Raw genomic sequence first — 19,139 nt, 5'->3', positions numbered from 1 at the left:
TCCGTACCTTAAAGAAGGAATTGATGAGGGCACCAGCACTAGGCCTACCTGATGTCACTAAACCTTTTTCATTGTATTCCCATGAAAGCCAAGGGATAGCACTCTGAGTCCTAGCACAAGCCTTAGGACCCTACCGAAGGGCGGTGGCATACCTCTCTAAACAACTGGATGAGGTAAGCAAAGGATGGCCAGGATGCCTGAGGGCTGTGGCAGCAGTTGCAATTAACATTCAAGAGTCTCGAAAGTTCACAATGGGGCAGAAGATCACAGTCCTAGTATCACACACCATCTCTGCTGTTCTAGAAGCCAAGGGAGGACACTGGCTGTCTCCACAACGATTTCTTAAATACCAAGCCATCCTAGTGGAGCAGGATGATGTAGAAATTAAAGTTGCTAACTTTGTCAATCCAGCCTCTTTCCTCCAGGGTGGTGATGGAGAACCAGTTATTCACGATTGTTTGGAAACAATTGAGGCCACTTATTCCAGCAGACCTGACCTGAAGGAAGAACCCCTAGAAAAGGCAGACCATAACTGGTACACCGATGGAAGCAGTTTTGTGATCCAGGGAGAAAGAAAAGCTGGGTATGCTGTAACTACAGGAGAAGAGGTAATCGAGGCAGAAGCCCTACCAAGTAACACCTCCGCTCAAAAGGCAGAGATAATAGCACTCACCAGAGCTCTTGAGCTTTCCCGAGGGAAAAGTGCAAACATATGGACTGACTCCAAGTATGCCTTTGGGGTGGTACATGCCCATGGAGCCATTTGGAAAGAAAGAGGACTGTTAACATCTCAAGGAAAAGGTATTAAACATGCAGAAGAAATACTGAGGTTGCTAGAAGCAGTGCAGAAGCCAAGCAAAGTAGCCATAATGCACTGCAAAGCACACCAAAAAGGGAATACTGGTCAAGAAAGAGGCAACAGACTGGCAGATGAAACAGCTAAAAGGGTGGCCAGGGAGGGGAGAAAGGTGTCAGAGTTTGTTTTGATCCCAGATGGTAAACTGTCAATTGAGCAAAAAGAGCCAGAACCTGTGTATAGCACAGAGGATCAGAAATTAATTAAAGACCTTTTGGGGAATAGGACAGGAAAGGGCTGGGCCAGGACACCGGATGGGAAATTAATAATTCCCACTAACCTTCTCTGGGATTTTGTTCAGATGGAACAGGCAAAGACTCACTGGGGAACAGAAGCCCTGTATCGAAAATTGGTTCAGGAGTGTATAGCACGGAAGTTATACACCACGGTCGAACAGGTAACCCGGCAATGTGAGGTGTGTCTTAAGGCTAACCCCAAAGTAAGAAGAGGAGTTAGACTGGGACAAATTAGCAAAGGAAATTATCCAGGACAACAATGGCAAATTGATTTTACTGAGCTCCCAAGAAAGGGGGGATACAGGTACCTGTTGGTACTCACTGACACCTTCTCTGGTTGGCCAGAAGCATTTCCCTGTCGCACAAACAAAGCACGGGAGGTTACTAAGGCAGTGTTACAAGAAATAATACCTCGTTTTGGGGTACCTGCTGCTATTTCCTCAGACAGGGGACCTCATTTTGTGGCCAAGGTGGTACAACAGGTGAGCAAAATTTTAGGGATTGATTGGCAACTCCACACCCCCTACAATCCACATTCGAGTGGGCAAGTGGAGAAAATGAACCATTTAATCAAAAACCAGATAGTAAAAATTGGACAGGAAGCAAACCTTCCTTGGCCACAAGCATTACCAATTGCCCTGTTGCGAATTCAAACTAAGCAAAGAATAAAGGAAGGGTTGAGCCCATTTGAAATCCTGTTTGGAAGACCTTATGTAGTAGGAACTATGGACCCTTCTGAACCAGGGCAATTTAGAGAGGAAATGTTGAACAAGTATGTTCAGCAAATTTATAAGAACCTGAGCATTGTTAACAAACAGGTGATTGGAACCAATGTGAGAGGGTTAGACAGACCAGTCCATGATGTGGAACCTGGAGATTATGTCTATGTCAGATCTCTTTCAGAGAACCCTCTGGAGCCCAAGTGGACCGGACCATATCAGGTGTTATTGACATCCTTCACAGCCATCAAAATCAAGGAACAAGCTGCTTGGATTCACCACACCAGAGGCAAGAAGACTTCAGCAAAAGAATGGAAACTTGAATCCCAGGGACCCCTGAAGCTCAAGCTGTATCGATAATTGTGATTTGTTTGTTGGTTGATACTATTGAGGGATAGGAAGGAAATAGGTACTGAAATGTTAGTCAAGAATTGGCTATGTAAACTAATCTCCCTAACTGTTGGATAACACTACTGTTAGTTTTGATTAAGATAATGATGTGTACTGGAAAGAGTGGTGTAGAATCCTACCAGAACTATAAAAATTATAAACTCAAGCATGAGCTGGAAACAGGACATTCTTTTAAGAAAATATAGTATAGGAATATACTCTTGGCTGTAAGAAAGGAGGGAATTGCTGAACAGAAAAGTCTCATTAACAGAATAACAGAGTTGATAAGAATTTTCTGCTTGTTAGCCGAAATGCTGGAATGCAGGGAGGGGGAGAGGGGTTGGCAGACAGCCTTTGGATAGATAAGGAATAGCAGTATTTTTCAGTGATTCACTTCTGTTAGTCTTGGACAAGATGATCTTTTGTATAAGATAAAGGACACCTGCATGATATGTATACTTCTGCTATTTTTAGATAGATAAGCTTTGTATAGATAGGAAGCATCTGGACCTCTGTCATTATAGACAGATAACTTTTTGTATAAAAGTTTGCCCAAAACTCTCTGAAGACACACACAGGTCTTTTGAAATGATTCTACCTGTGTCAGGCGCGCCAGAATAGAAGCATAATACAAGAAACTTACTGAGTCTCTTGTGTGTCATTCTCTAAGTCAAGGCAGCCGGGAAAGGCTGCACCGTGCTTCAAGCTAGGGAGATGTGTGTGGGGGGAGGACAAGGCCGAGTCGGACATGGCTGATGGCGCCAAAGGGGTCCTGGGCAAACAAGGCAGAGCCCCTTCCCCGGGCTCGTGGGCGCCAGAGCCCTGCCAGGCCGCGGCGGGCAGGCCCCGGCCTCCCGCTCTGTGCCACCAAGATGGCGTCCGCCCCCCCTGCCCCTTCCCGGGGTGGTGGTGGTGGTGGTGGCGGCGGCGGCGGCGGCGACGACGGAGGGGCCGCGGCCTCGCCAACGCCTCCACCCGGGCCGCGGCACGGCGAGAGGTCGTGGGGAGGGGAGGAAGATGGCGGCCGGCAGCAACTGAGGGAGGAGTAGGAGGGATCCGGGCCGGGCCGCGGTGGCCTCCTCCGACACCGCCCCCCTCGTCCTCCGTGCCCAGCTCCGCCCCGTCCCGCTGGGAGGGAGAGCAGTGAGCGAGCCGGAGCCCCGGAGCCCCGCAGCCGCGCCGCGCCGCCTAGGCAAGGGGCCCCGGCTGCCCGGGAGCCCCGCAACGGGAACCGGGGCCCCAAGCAGCACCAGCCACCACCGCTCTGGTCAACCGGGATCGAGGAGGGGGCTGCAGCAGCCCCCCACCCCGGGGCCGCCCTCGCCACCTGGCCGGGGGAGTCGCTGTCGCGTTGCCCGTTGAGCTCCGCGGCCTCAGCCCTGGCTGGGGGAGGCGGCTGTCACCCAGGCAGCAGCGGCAGGTGAGTGGCGCCCGGCCGCGCCGCAGCTGGCGGCGGGAGGGAGGGAGAGAGGGAGGGAGGGAGAGAGAGAGGGAGGGAGGGAGAGGGAGAGGGAGGGAGGGAGGGAGAGGGAGGGAGGGAGGGAGAGGGAGAGGGAGGGAGAGGGAGAGGGAGAGAGGGAGGGAGAGGGAGAGGGAGAGGGAGGGAGGGAGGGCAGGCGACGTGGGGGGAAGGCCGGCCGTGGTGCCCCGCCGCGCGGGGCGGGGGTGTGTCTGCTCCCGCCGCCCGCCGCAGACCCCGGCCTGCGGGGAGGCGCAGCTGTCACGGCGGCGGTGAGGGGGGGGACGGACGGGGACGGACGGGGACGGAGGACGGCCCAGCCCCCAGCCCCGGGCTGCCGTGGTGGCGGGCGGAGCGCGGAGGGGCGCCGCGGCCTCCTCTTGCCTGCCCTCCCTCCTTCCTTCCCCCGCGGAGGAGGGCCGCCCCGGGGGGACCCAGCGCGGCGGAGCCCCTCCCGCCTCGGGCGGTTAAATCCTACCTCTCCTCTTCCTAAATACTCCCCCCTCATTATTATTAATTTCAAGTTGATTTTAAAAGTGAAAAAACAGTTTTTCTCCTCATAACCCAGTCCCCGTCCGTTCCCCTCTCCAGTCCCTTCCCGGCTGGAAGACGGCTGAGAGGACATCCGCGGACCACCCCCTACCTCGGGCAGGGAAGACGCTCCGTTTTAGTGGCGTTTTAGGTGACAGCTCTTTGTCTGCGTGTGGCATCATGTGTTCCCCCACCCATGTATATGTGTCTATGCCCCCCCCCCCGCCCTCCTCCCAAACCCAGCGGGGAGATTCTGGCTGTCAGCAGGGGCAAGTATGTTCAGCGCTAAGGCAAGCAGTTCGTAGGTCAGGGACAGATGGAGGTGGCCATGAGGTACCAACTGAGGTTTGGGGCCACCGGAGTTGGGTTGTCAAGGCAAGGTGTGCGGGGAAGGAGGCACCTCAGGGGTTTGTCCGGGGGCTTCCAGGCTTGGAGGGGGTCTTTGCAGGGGCTGGCAGCAAAGCTGGTGTCCACCTTCTTGCTCCTGGCAGAGTGCTTTCCCCAAATTTGCTTCTTTTCTCTCTTAGAGACACGGACCAACAGCAGATTGCAAATAGTCCTGAATACCTGACGATGCATATGCAAGTGGTAGCCCTGGTTTGTGCAGTGGCGGGGCTGTGGCTACTGAAAGATGACATTTAGTGGTAGAGAAATCTGTTGTGGAAAAGCTGTTTCCTTCCGATGTAGGTTGCTAGATACTCTCAAGCCCTCCAGTTTCCTAGGTGCATTTTGACCTTTTGGTGGCTGAGAACTGGATCATGCACGTTGGGTAGCAATTTCCCTTTATTTCTTTTTTCTTTCTTTCTTTTTTTTTTCCACCCCCCCAACTTAAAGAGCATGTTTGCAAAGGTGGGAAGGTGTGGAGCACCATTTGGGGCTGTTACTTGCTTTTGCTTTGTTAGCCTACAGTAGATACCAGTTTTCACTCCCCAAATACAGCATAGCCAAAAAACCCCAAACAAACCCAAACCAAAACCAACCACCCCCCAAAAACAAAAACACCATGAAACCAAAATAAAAAAACAACCAAAAGACAAACAGAAAGAAAAAAAGTAAAAAAAGGGGGGAAAAAGAGTGACACAGCAAAGTATATTAAAAGTAGGAGGTTTGGACTCATGTGGGTGGTGCTTTTGTGTTCTTCTCTCTGTCTCGTGGTCTTGGTGTTGCTGAAAAAAATAACCACTCTGTTTGTGTGGGCTAGGAAGATACACATATGTGTGTACAATTTCCTTGTGTGTATGTATCTACATAGGGAGTAGTATACCTGAGGAGTTCTAGTAGTAAGATCGTTAATTTATATGATAAACATGTTTGCTCCTCTGGAAAGGTGTCGTCCTGTTGCAGAGGGACATGAGGTTGTGAGAGGTTGCAATCTGACTACGAAACATTTTAGCAAAGGTGTGGATGTGTGTTCTGAACTTCGCAGTGGCCATCAGCTTTCTTGGACAAGAGAAAGTAACAAGTGTATACTTGTGTGGAAGTATACATAGTAAGTGGTGCCTCTGTGGCTATATAGATAGGGCCTCTGGCAGAGAAACATTGTAAAACAATGTGAAGCCAGGGAAGCTTGGTGAGTAGTCTCACATCCACAGCTTTGCAGAGCTGTTTTGTGAAAATGATTAAAGTTCAAGTTGCCACTTCAGGGGACAAACAGCTCTTGATGGTAGATAATAAACAGTAGTAACTTTGGCAGTGCTGCACCTGGCTCCAAGCCAATGGGCATGATGAAATGTTAAATCTCAACTTATTTGCTCAAGATGGGTAACTGTTGTTTGGAACGTGTTGCCAAACAATATGACAGCCCAAATCCTCGCTTCCAAAACTAATCGGCTTCCTGTGAGGCACTAGGGTTTGGGCTCCTCAGAAGGTAGAGCCTTTCCTTCTTCTTCAACACGGGCTCAGTTTGGTTTTGAGTGTGCATGTTTTCCCCGAGCCTTTCCCACTGATAACGCTCCCGACACAGGCTCACAACTGCATGACTAATCCATACAATTAGTCATACACTTCCACTAGAGATATACTGGGGCAATGTCACTGTCAGCTTGGCAACATGTGCCCTCCATTGACTTTGTCTTGGGTCTCTTGGCATGAATGTTGGGTGAGCTGTTAGAAATATTTGAAGGCTTTAGGATTGTTAGGCTTGCTTGATTATATCCCTAATTGTATCCTGGGCTGCATCAAAAGTAATGTGGCCAGCAGGTTCAGGGAGGAGATTCTCCTCCTCTACTCCGCTCTTGCGAAACCCCACCTGGAGTACTGTGTCCAGCTCTGGAGCTCTGAGCAAAAAAAGGACATAGAAATGTTAGAGCAGGTCCAGAAAAAGTCTACAAAGATGATCAGAGGGCTGGAGAACCTCTCCTGTAAAGACAGGCTGAGCGAGTCAGAATTGTTCATCCTGGAGAAGAGAAGGCTTCCTGGGAGACCTTAGAGCAGCCTTCCAGTATTTGAAGGGGGGTCTATAGGATAGCCGGAGAGGGACTTTTTACAAAGACATGTAGTGACAGGACAAGGGGTAGTGGCTTCAAACTGGAAACAGCTAGATTTAGATGAGACATTAGGGAGAAATTCTTCCTCATGAGAGTTGTGAAGCCCTGGAGAGGTTGCCCAGAGAAGTTATGGAGACTGCAACTCTGGAAGTGTTCAAAGCCAGGTTGGATGGGGCCTTGAGCAATGTGGTATAGAAGGAGGAGGTGGCCCTGCCCGTGGCAGGGTGGTTGGAATCTTTTAAGATCCCTTCCAACCCAAACCTCTCTACGATATAAGCACATTTTCAAGGAGCAAATCTGCTGGAGATCAGCTTGTTGCTGGCTAATGTGAGGGGGATAGTTTGCATGAGACTTTACAGGGGTTGTCAGAAATGAAGGTGTGAATGCTACTGCTAAAAATACCCTGTCTCCTGCATAAATAGTTTGCCAGTTGAAAACCAGTATACTCTGTATAAGGAAACTATTTGTGTGATGAGTTATTCTTGTTTTGCTCAGTTGACTCTGTTTCTTTGAAGTGTGGTTCTTATCTCCTTGATCAAAGAGGAGGGATAAAAAAATAAATGTTTTTTAAAGTTAGATTCTGCCTTTAAAGACAGGGTTTTAAGCAGGAAGGGCTTGGACTAACAGGTAAATATTTTAACCAGGTATTCCTGAAAGGCCAGCATGGTGTACAATACCCTGTAGGATGTGGCCGCTGCTTCTGCAGATGAGCTTTAATTGCCGGCAGAGACAAATAAGCAGTTTTTATTGGTGATTTCATGTTATTTGTGTTGCTGCTGTCTCCAGGAGCCCCACACATGGACTGGGTTTGCAGTGGGGTAGGAGTGATACAAAAATGGAGTAGAATCATAGAATAGTTTTGATTGGAAGAGACCACCTGGTTCCAAGCCCTCTGTCATAGGCAGGGACACCTCCAGGTTGCTCAAGGCCCCATCCAACCCGGTTTTGAACAATTCCAGGGTTGCAGCCTTCACAACTTCTCAGGGCAACCTCTTCTAGTGCCTCACCGCTCTGATGGGGAAAAATTTCTTCCTAATGTGAAGAAAACGTGGAGGTGAACTTCCAAAAACTTTCAGCCTAAACTTAAAGAGGTGAGGGAATGGAGTTGTGACAGGGAAGCAGCTGTATGGTGGCAAGCAGCAGGAAAGTTGGTAGTCACAGAATATTGGCAGCTGGCCTATTGAGGGGTTTTGGGGGATTCTTAGAAACATTGCAGTGACCCAGTGCTCTATGGTCTGTTGAGAGGTGGCTGCCTGCTGTCATGCTGCCAGTGCCTGCCTGAGCCCTCTGCCTGCCTGCTCCAGTTTGTTGGAGCTGTGGTGGGCCAGGGAGGAGTCACAGGAGAAGCCCGGAGCTTTAACCTCTTCCCTTGACGCAGCAGGATCTGGAGTAGGATGTTTGCCTGTAGCTGCAATATGAAAAATTATGGCTTGCTTGTAAAGGGCTTCAACTCTTTGCATACCAAGCCTTGTACATGTGAGTCAGGGTGATGCAGAACAAGTTTTTACCACGTTGGCAGCAGCGCCATGTAAAGCTGACCATTTGAAATGCTGCAGCTTTGCTGTGGGACAAATTCAAAGGCACTTGGAGGCCTGGTCTGGATCTAAAGGATGTGTCAGCACCACGCTCTTTACTTGGGCTCCTGTCATTTACAAAGGGAAAAAACAAACCAAAAACCAAACTGCTGAACTGGTTTGGAGGTTCTTGAAGCCTGAACTAATTTACCTGGCTAGGAATGTAGGTTAGAAACTAGGTTTTGGGCTAGTGCCAGTACGCTCCACAGGGAGAACTCCAGCTAAATAGCTTCTGCACTGATAATCCTGCAATACTCTTCCTACTGTTTCCCCTGAAAAGATAGGTAGGTCCTCATGCTGTTGACCCAATTGACTGGGAACCAGTTCCAGCATGTCTCAGCACAAGGAGCAGCGGGATGTTTCCTTCTGATACTGTTGGGTGAGCAGGGAAAAAAGCGAGGATGGGGTTTTGTGTACGTGGCTTGCGGTGAGAACCCTCGCTCAAGTGCTCAGATCCAAGGAACAAGGTTTTGTGGCTTAAACTAGGTAGATTTGTTAAATCTGTGCATAGATATTCTTCAATCTGTTTAAACCTGCTTACTGCTTTATTATGTTTGTAAAGCTGGGACAAGCTATCCTGGCAGTCATGTTCAGTGTGTGTCCACCCAGAGGTTTACCTTGATTCAGTGCAGCTGATGCAAGCTGGTGAGTTACAGGAAGGCGATCTAGGAGAGGAAAACTGCAGTGAAGATAGAAATCGACACTTTGCTGTCTTGCCTTGGTTATTGGACTCTATGCTATCCATGTTTTGCTATAAGGGTCTTCTTTAAGCTGATGGGTGGAGGGGCTTTTTGCCGTGTTTGTGTTTTTCAGCAGAGGGAAAAGATCTCAGAACCACAGAGTGTCTGGGGTTGGAAGGGACCTCTAGAGATCATCTAGTCCAACCTCCCTGCCTAAGCAGATCTTTAAGCTTTACTTCATGTTTGAAACGTGTCAGAAATGTCCTGGTCAAGGCTGATCCTGCAACTAGCTATTTTGGAACACAAATTATTAAAATGTCTATTTTGAGGTATTTATGTTTATTTTGTGTTTATTTTTAATTATACACCATGAAGCATGCTAAAACAAGATCAAAACTATTTCTTTGGCTTGATTTCCACCCCCACCTTCCCCTCCCCCCCCTTTTTTTTGTCTCAAATGTGACATCTGAAATCTCAAAGATCTCATTTTTTGGGGGGGTTCCAGAGTCTGAAGACTTTAAAACTAAGGCAGTATGCTTGGCAACACAAAAAGTAGGCTTGTTTCTTGTATTCCTGTGATGAAATGATGAATGAGGAACTATTCAAAATCCAAACAAATCAGTAGCTTTCCTGCATATGTGGAATCCAGACCCTGGTAGTGAATGGGGGGGGGGGGGGGATAAATTTAGATCACAACACTACCCTGGGACTGCATAATACTAAATAGTATCGCTCATATCAAAACGGTGAGATGTGTTAAAGTTGTACACCTAATGTTTATGATTTCTGCTGTATGCAGCACATACTGTCTTTGAAAATAAGGGTTTGGGGAGGGGAGAGAGATTCCAGCCCACATTCAGAAGGTTTTAGAGTAGTGTTTGCAGTTTCAATAATAATAATAGCTAAAAAAGTTGGTTTTGTAGTCTTTCAGTGAAACTTCACTGAGAGTTTAACAATGAAAATTAAATAACTTTTTCTATTTTATTTTTCCTTTTCTTGTGTAACTCACACATTGAAGGAATAGGAGAGAAAAGCCCTGAGCGTTTCAGACCACAGGGCCCCATGTTTTAATTGTACATGAAATCGTGCAGCTTGAACTTCTGAACGTCACTTAAGACATGGGGCGGTGGGCACAGGACTGGAACGTAGGAAGTTCCACCTAAACACAAGAAAAAACTTCTTTCCTGTGAGGGTGCCTGAAGCCAAGACCAGGCTGCCCAGAGACATTGTGGAGTCTCCTTCACTGGAGAGATTCCAAACCCTCCTGGGCATGATCCTGGTCAACCTGCTCTGGATGATCCTTCTTTATCAGAGGTGTAGAACTAGATGATCTCCAGAGATCCCTTCCAAACCCTACTATGCTGGGATTCTGTGTGATGATTTCTTAGGAATATCATCCCTACCTACCTTCCCTCTCTTTTTCTCTCTACAACTACCTGAAAGGTGGTTGTAGCCAAGAGGGGATTGGTCTCTTCTCCCAGGCAACCAGCACCAGAACAAGAGGACACAGTCTCGAGCTGTGCCAGGGGAAGTTTAGGCTCGAGGTGAGGAGAAAGTTCTTCACAGAGAGAGTTGTTAGCCTTTGGAATGTGCTGCCCAGGGAGGTGGTAGAGTTGCCATCCTTGGAGGTGTTCAAGAGGGGATTGGACGTGGCACTTGGTGTCATGGTCTAGTAGTCATGAGGTGTTGGGTGACAGGTTGGACTTGATGATCTTTGAGGTCTTTTCCAACCTTATTGATTCTATTATTTTCTCCCAGAGCCTGTATTTTGCTCTTAATGTGAGACTTTGCATCCAGTTTTGTGTTGACATACTTCAGAGATCTTGATTAAGTAGAGAGATGAAGGTTTTAGTGGAAGTGCTAGTCAGACTCTGCCTTTGAAGTTGGGTTTTCTTTTTAAACAAAAGTCTGACTAATCTGAAAAAAGATTGACACGTGCTTGTGACCAGTTATTTTAAACCATACTGGAAAAAACTGTGTGTGAAAATAAACAACTAGCTACAGTTAAATCTGTTGTACTGGGTATGCAAGCTTGATCCCTCTGTCTTTCATGCCTTTCTTAAAGGTGATTGCTGACAAGATCAGTTCTGTGTCTTCCCACTGATTCTGTATAGAGCTGGGGGTTGTCCTACCTCCTTCTTTACGAGCAGAGATTTCCAAGCTCGTTTTTAACAGGGAAGCTTGGCAGAATGGGTTCACCAGACTTTGTTCTGTGCTCCAGTTGGAATGGCTGTCAGCTGAAAGGTGAATGTCAGACCAGGGTTGTTTAATGATGGAAGATGCTGTGTTAGGGTTCAAGGAATGCTCACTGGACACATTTATAGTAGAAGGTGTTAGGTTGAGCTGCCTCCTTGTGTGACTTGTAAGTTCAAGTTTAATAATGAAACATTGCATGCTGTGGTGAAGGCACATTATGCCCAGATACTGAATCGTGTCCCAGCATGTGTACAAGTTCCCCCTCTGTCGTAGGGTTGGAAGGGTAAGGCCAAGAAAAAGCCTCCTCCCTCCCCCCTGTAAAGTAAAGGGAAAGAAAATTGAAGGGAAAGGAAAAAAAAACCTCACAGCTGAATTAGCAAAGCAATGGGTGCTGTATATTTACAAAGCAACATAGGATATGCAGGGGAATATACAAAATTTACAATATTTACAATATATAGAGAAATATACAACAAAGCACAGAAATGAGAGTTTCCCCCTCTGCTGAGGGAGGTTTCCCACTTCAGCTCCCCCTTCTCTCCCCCTTTCCCCAGAGAGGGTTAGAAAGAGAGGAAAGAGGGGAAAGTTAGAAGCAGTTATGTGTTAATTGGAAAGCAGTTAATACAGGCCTTGCAGCTTATCAGTTTCAAGGTCAAGCCTTGGCCGAAAGCTCAGAAACAGCGAGCTGCTGCCACCGAAGGAGGGGGAAGACAGAACTGACTAGAAAAGTGCAGGAATGCCCAGGATACCCTCCTGCACTCCCAGTTCAGAAGGTGCTTCCTCCCAATCTACCAATGAAATTAGTTTAGATCCGTTTTTTCATTTGCAAACATCCGACTACAATATTCCCTTTCTTAAGGGGACAGCCTCAAACGGTCACACCCTCCTTCAGGAGGAAGGCAAAAGCCAAGGCTTTAGCCAGGCCAGCATGTACCCAGCGCATGCAGTGCTCGTGCTGACACCAAGTATGGGCATAATTCTAGCTTCATGCTTTCTATAGGCTGAAGCCAGTTGTTTATGAGAGTGCCCATTGGTCAAGCCCAGCCTCGAGGAATCTATAAGTATCACCCCAGTTGGTAAATAAGTGGCCCCCTCTTTCACTTTGTCTCTGTGCTTGCTCGAGAGAGCAACTCTCGAGCTGCAGCCTTTGCCATTGAGCTTATTGTTGTTAGCTTCTGTTATACATGCATGCATACTGAAAGCCTCTGCATCGTGAGAAGCACAGAGGGAGGACCTTCGCTGCACCCAAGGAGCCCAGCATCGCCACAGCCAGTCATACCGACTGGGAGAGCCCACTGTGCCACCAGAGGACTGGACCAACCCCTGAGGGTAAGATCTGCCCAGTAGCTGGGGAGAAGGGACTTGATCGATACTGTGTCCACGTATGCCTAGCCCTGCAGTAGCGGGAGAGGAGCCGCCGTGTGCCGCTCTGAGCCCTGTGAACCTCAGGGAAGACTAAAGCATTGTTTGTGCCCATACTGCAGCCGCATTCTCTCCCCGAGGCTGTTTACATCAGCCCCGAGAATCGCCGTGGTTGGGCCGACCCCGTAGCTTTGCCTGCTGCCGCGTCGTCCGAGCCCACCTACCGGCAACCGTCGCCCTGCCCTGCCATGCAAGCTGACTCCTGAGGGCCGACTCCATGGACCCCATCGACCGAGTCCTGAAGGGAACCTGCTTCTGTGCTAAGCCCAGGTTCCATTATTCCCTCTTCCCTGCTGTGAAGAGAGGAGACAGTAACCCAACACCGCCGTCCAACTCGACTAGGAACCAGTCCAGCGGCAGCCGTCTGCAGGACCCCCACCTTGCTACAAACAACAGCTACAGAATATCTTCCACGTGCTTTCCATCCACTAGCACTCAGTTCAAAGTATCCGTGTCTAGCAGAGTAAGCGCTGATGCATAGAAAGATTATAATATTGCTGTGTATAGCCAGAAGCTGCCCGCGTCCCGCCGAGTCGCCATCTAGTGGCCAAGCGGCAGAACGGCACCCTTTGTTATATAAATAAAAATGGTCTATAGATAGTTCAATTAAGTCCTAATCATAACATTAAGTCACTTGTGGAATGTATTTCATGAACGTGCACTAGAACATGTATATAAGTTGGTGATTCATCGGTTATTAATAGTTTGATAATTAATAAAAATATTTTCATAATTCATATTTAATATTAATAAATTTAATAACCTCTTCACCACACATGCACAGTGTTGTGAAGGATATGAATCTTCAGCGTTTATGGTGTGCTTCTACCTCAACTTACTGCAATGTTGAGCAGGAAGTCCTACTGTGCACAGAAATTAGAGTGAAGCCTAATTTGCTGTTACAGCAGTGCATGTTAGGGGTCAAGGTGGTGGAAAGCAGCTCTGTGGAGAAGGGCCTGGGAGTCGTGGTGGACAAACTCCCTGTGAGTTAGCAATGTGCCCTTGTGGACCACAAAGGCCAGTAGTCTGGGGTGCCTTAAGAGAGTGTGACCAGCATGTCGAGGGAAGTTCTTCTCCCCCTATACTCTGCCCTAGTGAGACCACATCTGGAGTACTGTGTCCAGTTCTGGGCCCCCCAGTTAAAGAGAGCCAAAGAACTACTGGAGAGAGTCCAACAGAGGCTAGGAGCATGCTGGAGAAACCAGAGCATTTCTGTGACAAGGAGTGGCTGAGAGACTTGGAACTGTTTAGCCTGAAGAAGGGGATCTTCTCAACATCTTGTCAGTATCTGAAGGGTAAGGGTTGAGGAGATGGGGCCAAACTTTTCAGAGGTGCCCAGTGACAGGATGAGGGGAAGCAGGCACAGACTAGAAGACAAGGTAGTTCCAACTAACCATGAGGAAAAGCTGCTTTCCTGTGAGGGTAACAGAGCCCTGGACCAAGCTGCCCAGAGAGGCCGTGGAGTCTCTTCTGGAGAGATTCCAAACCTACTTGGACATTGCAATCCTGGGCAACCTGCTCTGGGTGACCCTGCTTTAGCAGGGAGGTTGGGCTAGATGATCTCCAGAGGTGCCTTCCAACCCCCACCATGATGTGCTGGAATTCTGTGATTCCATTGTATGAGGAGTTAGAATTTCTTGGAATTGATGTGTAAACCACCCCGTTGGTGTCTCCAAATGCCGTTTTGAGAATCTTGGTTTATGGAATAAGTGAGAGCTGCTGGTGAAGGATCAGGTAAAACACCTTGTTACAAGGGCCCCTTTGACTCACAGGGTAGCAATACAGACTGAAACCAGCTCTGCCTCTTGCTTGCTTTCAAATGAAATTTATGAAAATCCAAGATTTTAAGCTATGCTTTGTGTTTATAGTGTTTGCAAGCTTTCTTGCTACTCTTTCAACTGTATCCTATTGTCCCAGCTAATATTTGTTAATAGAGGATGTTTTTAAATACAGTCTTAAAAGTCTTCTATGTGAATTTTCCTTTGGTGTCAGAATGAGAGGACACAGTCTCAAGCTGTGCCAGGGGAAGTTTAGGCTGGATGTTAGGAAGAAATTCTTCACAGAAAGAGTGATTTGCCATTGGAATGGGCTACCCAGGGAGGTGATGGAGTTGCTGTCCCTGAAAGTGTTTAAAAAGAGAGTGGATGAGGCACTTAGTGCCATGGCTTAGTTGATTAGATGATGTTGGGTGATAGGTTGGACTTGATGATCTCGAAGGTCTTTTCCAACCTGGTTAATTCTGTGATTCTGTGGTTCTGTGAATTGCATGCCCTGCTCCATGTTTTAGTGTAATCAGATTGTTTCCAGTGTGGGATATCCACCAAAGGCATAGTGGACATGGTCTGATCCCAGCACCCCTGACAGCAAGATTAATAGTTATGTCCTTAACCTTTAAAACAGTTTACCCGGACTTGACAGAGTTGGCCTGAAGCTTGATGTTTTTGAAGATGTAAGGGTGATAATCCCTTCGAAGGCCCAAAATAAATGAAGAAAAGCTTTAATGAATTTAAAAATACCACTGAAAAGAGCATTTGGCCTGATTTTATGCTTTTGTTGTTGTGGGAAACGGAAATGAGATTGTATATACAAAGCTCACTGTATGGAGAATACTTCTGGTAAATATACTTTAATCTAGTTTATGTTTAGAATACGCTGATAATGGAAACAAACACACTACCTAAATTCCATCAATGAAATCTGTGATGTACTGTGATAGTTAGTACAGTTTTCCAACACTGTTGTGGATTAAATCAGTTTTGATACAGCATTTGATTAGAAAGCAGCCCTATGGAAGAGGACTTGGGGGTGCTGCTGGACGAGAAGCTGTACATGAGCAGGCAGTGTGTGCTTGCAGCCCAGAAGGCCAATCATGTCCTGGGCTGCATCAAAAGATTGTGTTGCCAGCAGATCCAGAGAGGTGATCCTGCCGTTTTGCTCTGGTGAGACCTCACCTGGAGTACCATGTCCGGGTCTGGAGCCCTCAATATAGGAAGGATATGGACCTGATGGAGAGGGTCCAGAGGCGGTCCACAAAAATGCTCAGGGGGTTGGAGCACCTCTGCTACACCAACAGGCTGGGGGAGCTGGTGTCGTTCAACCTAGAGAAGAAGAGGCTCTGGGGAGACATAATAGCAGCCTTCCGGTACCTGAAGGGGGCCTACAGGAAGGATGGAGAGAGACTGTTTACAAAGGCCTTTAGTGACAGGATGAGGGGCAATGGCTTCAAACTAGAGAAAGGCAGATTTAGATTGGATGTTAGGAACAAGTTCTTTCCTATGAGGGTGGTGGAACACTGGAACTGGTTGCCCATGGAGGTGGTTGGGGCCCCATCCCTGGAGACACTCAAAAGTGAGGCTTGATGGGGCTCTAGGCAGCCTGATCTCATTGAGGATGTCCCTGCTGACTACAGAGGGGGCTGGATTAGATGACCTTTGGAGGTCCCTTCCAACCCAGACCATTCTGTGATTCTATGATATAGAGGGGAGGTGGGTGGGGAAAAAAAAAGTACAATCTGAAAATACAGACTGGAACCCAAAGCTGGGAAGTTCCATTAAATCAAAAAGCTGTTTGGTTTGTCAGGCTGAACGCTCAGAAGTCAGGCAAAGCAGATGCAAGTGTAGGATTCTGTAGCCACATGATGTTTTCCCATAGATGCTCTGACTTAGTCACTCTACAGGCTGGGCTAACAAAGTGGAATGGATTAAGGCTGCGCAGATGATCGTAAATCTGTTACTCCATAATTTTTAGTGCTTGATTTTAATTTTTTTTTAAACTTTTTGTTGTTGTTGCAACCTATTTAATTTTCTTCTACTGTTTTGAGATGCTAAGCTGCTTTATGATGTTGGCTTTTGATACCAAAAGAGCATCACACGTATATTGGTGACGTTTTAATGAATTTTCTTTTTAATGTAGTGCCCTCCTTGCAAGACAAAGAAATATTATTCTCATTTTTTGGGCTCATGTTGTCAGGTGACTAAATCAGAATCCCAGCAATTGGATTATGTGCCCACGTTTGCAGGGTGTTAGTGATGGGTAAAAGGTGCTTCAAAGGTAGTTCTCAGGTATCTGGTGCGCTCAGCTGCTCTGGTTGTGTACGTGGATTTGTTAAATTGGGTGCAACTTCCCTTGTGTTTGCCAGCAAACCTGGCTCTAGCAGGCTTTCTGTGTCACTGGCAAGTAGCTCTGCTGACAGGCATCTGATGGCTTCCATTCTTTACAGCATTCTCCTCTGGAGAAATTTAAAACCTGCTTGGGCATGAGCCTGGGCAATCTGCTGTGGGTGATCCTATATTATCGAATGGGTTGGACTAGATGATCTCCCTAAGTGCCTTCCAACCCACACTTTGCAGGGATTCTGTGATTTTAGAGGAAGGAGGATGGAGATGGTGTAAGATGATGTGTGTCCAGTCCTGCTTCTGGATGCTGGGGTGAGCATGGAGGATGGGGGGCAAAGCTTTTGGCATTTGGTGTTAGGGAGGTGGTGCAGTTGCATGGGTTGGTCAGGCTGGGTGAGCAGGGCTGGGGTGTTCAGAAAGAGAATAAGCTTTTCTTTTTTGTGGAGAGTGCAGTATGTGGGGTGGGGACAGCACTGGGGTTTTCCTTTTGGGGTGCAGAAAGGTTGATGGCCAAGTCCTGCTGGGAAGAAATGCCACCCAGGAGAAGGGAAGGAAGAGAGAATCTGGTTTGGGGGATTTTTTAGGGGTTTCAGCTGTTGTGCCTGTTGTACAGGTTTCTGTAAGAAATGAGGCTTCTTGTTTCTCATTTAACTTGATGTTTGGGAAAGCCTCTTAGGAGTATTTTTGGAACAAACTGGCAACTGCTGCTTGCAACTTTGTTGTGACCTGGTGAAGAGCCTGCTTTGAAAACCAAAGCAGCAAAAGTGTGTTGAATAAACAGAGATGGATTTCTTGGGAAGTGAGAACAGTTTCTTTATAACTTTATATTATAGATGGTTTGATCAGGTGATGTGTACATATCTTGCTGGAAATGCAGGGGCATGTTGCTGCTGCTGGCCTCCAAAAAACCCCTTCAGCTGTAGCTCCTAAAGTCAGAACAGCCCAGCTTGTCCCTGCAGCGGCTGACTTGCTTCTAGGTGTGCGTGCGTGGTGCTACGTGCGAGGAGAGCTGGATTCCTGGATCCCTGCTCTTGCCACATAATGTATGATTACAGAGATACCGTGGACATCTTGAAAACAATATTAAATTACTTCTGAAGGCTTTTTAAGGAGGTCTTTTAAACCCAAGAAGCGTGTTTGTACTCTCGGGTTTCCTGCTGGATGCTGGCAAATGCCCACATTCGGTAATTTGTGCTTCTCGTGTGCAACTGGCAAGCTGGAAATAAACTCTTTGGGGTTTGTCAAAACAGTTTAAATGAATCTAGTTAAACAAGATTTCAGTTTCACTGCAGAGGTTTAAAGTGCAAGGGGAAAATACACAGGATGACCATTAAAAATGTTAAAAAAACCAACAGAACTCCCCTACTACTCCAGTCTTGTGAGACCCAACCTGGAATACTATGTTCAGCTCTGGAGCACCACACAAGAAGGACATGGACTTGTTAGAGTGGGTCCAGAGGAGGGCCACAAAGATGATCCAGAGGGCTGGAGCACCTTTTCCATGAAGACAGGCTGAGAGAGTTGGGGTTGTTCAGTCTGGAGAAGAGATGGTGCCAGGGAGACATTGTAACATCCTTCCAGTATTTGAAGGGGGTCTACAGGATATCCGGAGAGGGCCTTTTTGCAAAGCTGTGTGGTGATAGGAGGGGAGGGGTAATGGCTTCAAACTGGAAAGAGCTAGATTTAGATTAGACATTAGGAAAAAATTCTTCCCCATGAGGGTGGTGAAGCACTGGAACAGGTTGCCCAGGGAAGTTGTGGAGGCCACACTGGAAGTGCTCAAAGCCATGTTGAGAGAGGCTGTGAGCAACCTGGTCTAGAAGGAGGTGCCCCTGTCCATGGCAGGGGGGTTGGAACTAGATGATCTTTAAAGTCTTTTCCAACCCAAACCATTCTAAGATTCTATGAAAATCCCCAGAGAACACCAGCCTGGAAATGCTTTTCTCCCTCTGTGCTGCCCATGGGGTGTGCTGACAGGGGAAACTCTGATACTAAGTCTCCTAGAGGCTGCTGCAGTTGGGTGTTGGGCAGCATAACGCGGCACAGCTGTTGCACCACTCCAGCTGCCCTCCAAGTCATGTCTGGCTGCATATTTACTCACCTTTGAGAACTCCTGCATGTTGAAACAAAGCCCCTCACTGTCCAGAAACTACCAGGGACATTCTAGAAGTGTAAGCACCATCTCTGGGCAGTAGGAAAGCATTCCCGTTCTACAGATGGGTACAGGCTTGTCCAGCTTGCCACAGGGAAATGTGGAGATCCACTATTTCACCCTTGGACTGACATTTACTCTCTGAAAAGTTGGTCTACAGCATTCAGATTTTGGGTTAAATTCCATAAATCCAATATAGCAATATAATTTTAATTTGTTTACTAAGAGAGTTCTTCAGATAGGCCTCCCAAAGTGCGAGGGACAGGAAACAACTGCTACTTGAAGACAGAAGAGCTAAGTTTGGTTCAAGCTGTTTAAAAACC

At 47.5% G+C, this 19,139-nt stretch overlaps 1 protein-coding gene across 5 annotated transcripts in view; it reads left to right on the top strand.

The window, feature by feature from the left end:
* Positions 1-3,320: 3,320 nt before the first annotated feature.
* Positions 3,321-19,139, top strand: part of NCOA1 (nuclear receptor coactivator 1) — a 411,243-nt gene continuing 395,424 nt past the window's right edge. For 3 of the 5 annotated variants that reach the window (XM_068143160.1, XM_068143159.1, XM_068143155.1), the window contains exon 1: positions 3,322-3,621. The gene's annotated coding sequence lies outside the window, so the exon portion shown is untranslated. Of the gene's footprint in view, positions 3,622-19,139 lie in introns of all 5 variants that reach the window. The other 2 variants (XM_068143163.1, XM_068143162.1) reach the window with 1 other exon arrangement.

This window comes from Melanerpes formicivorus, unplaced genomic scaffold, assembly GCF_026170545.1.
Source record: "Melanerpes formicivorus ecotype bairdi unplaced genomic scaffold, bMelFor1.0.p_v2 SCAF_9, whole genome shotgun sequence".
Taxonomy (NCBI): Eukaryota; Metazoa; Chordata; class Aves; order Piciformes; family Picidae; genus Melanerpes; species Melanerpes formicivorus.
Note: the sequence above shows the minus strand (reverse complement) of the source record. Positions and strands in the feature narration are given on the sequence as shown.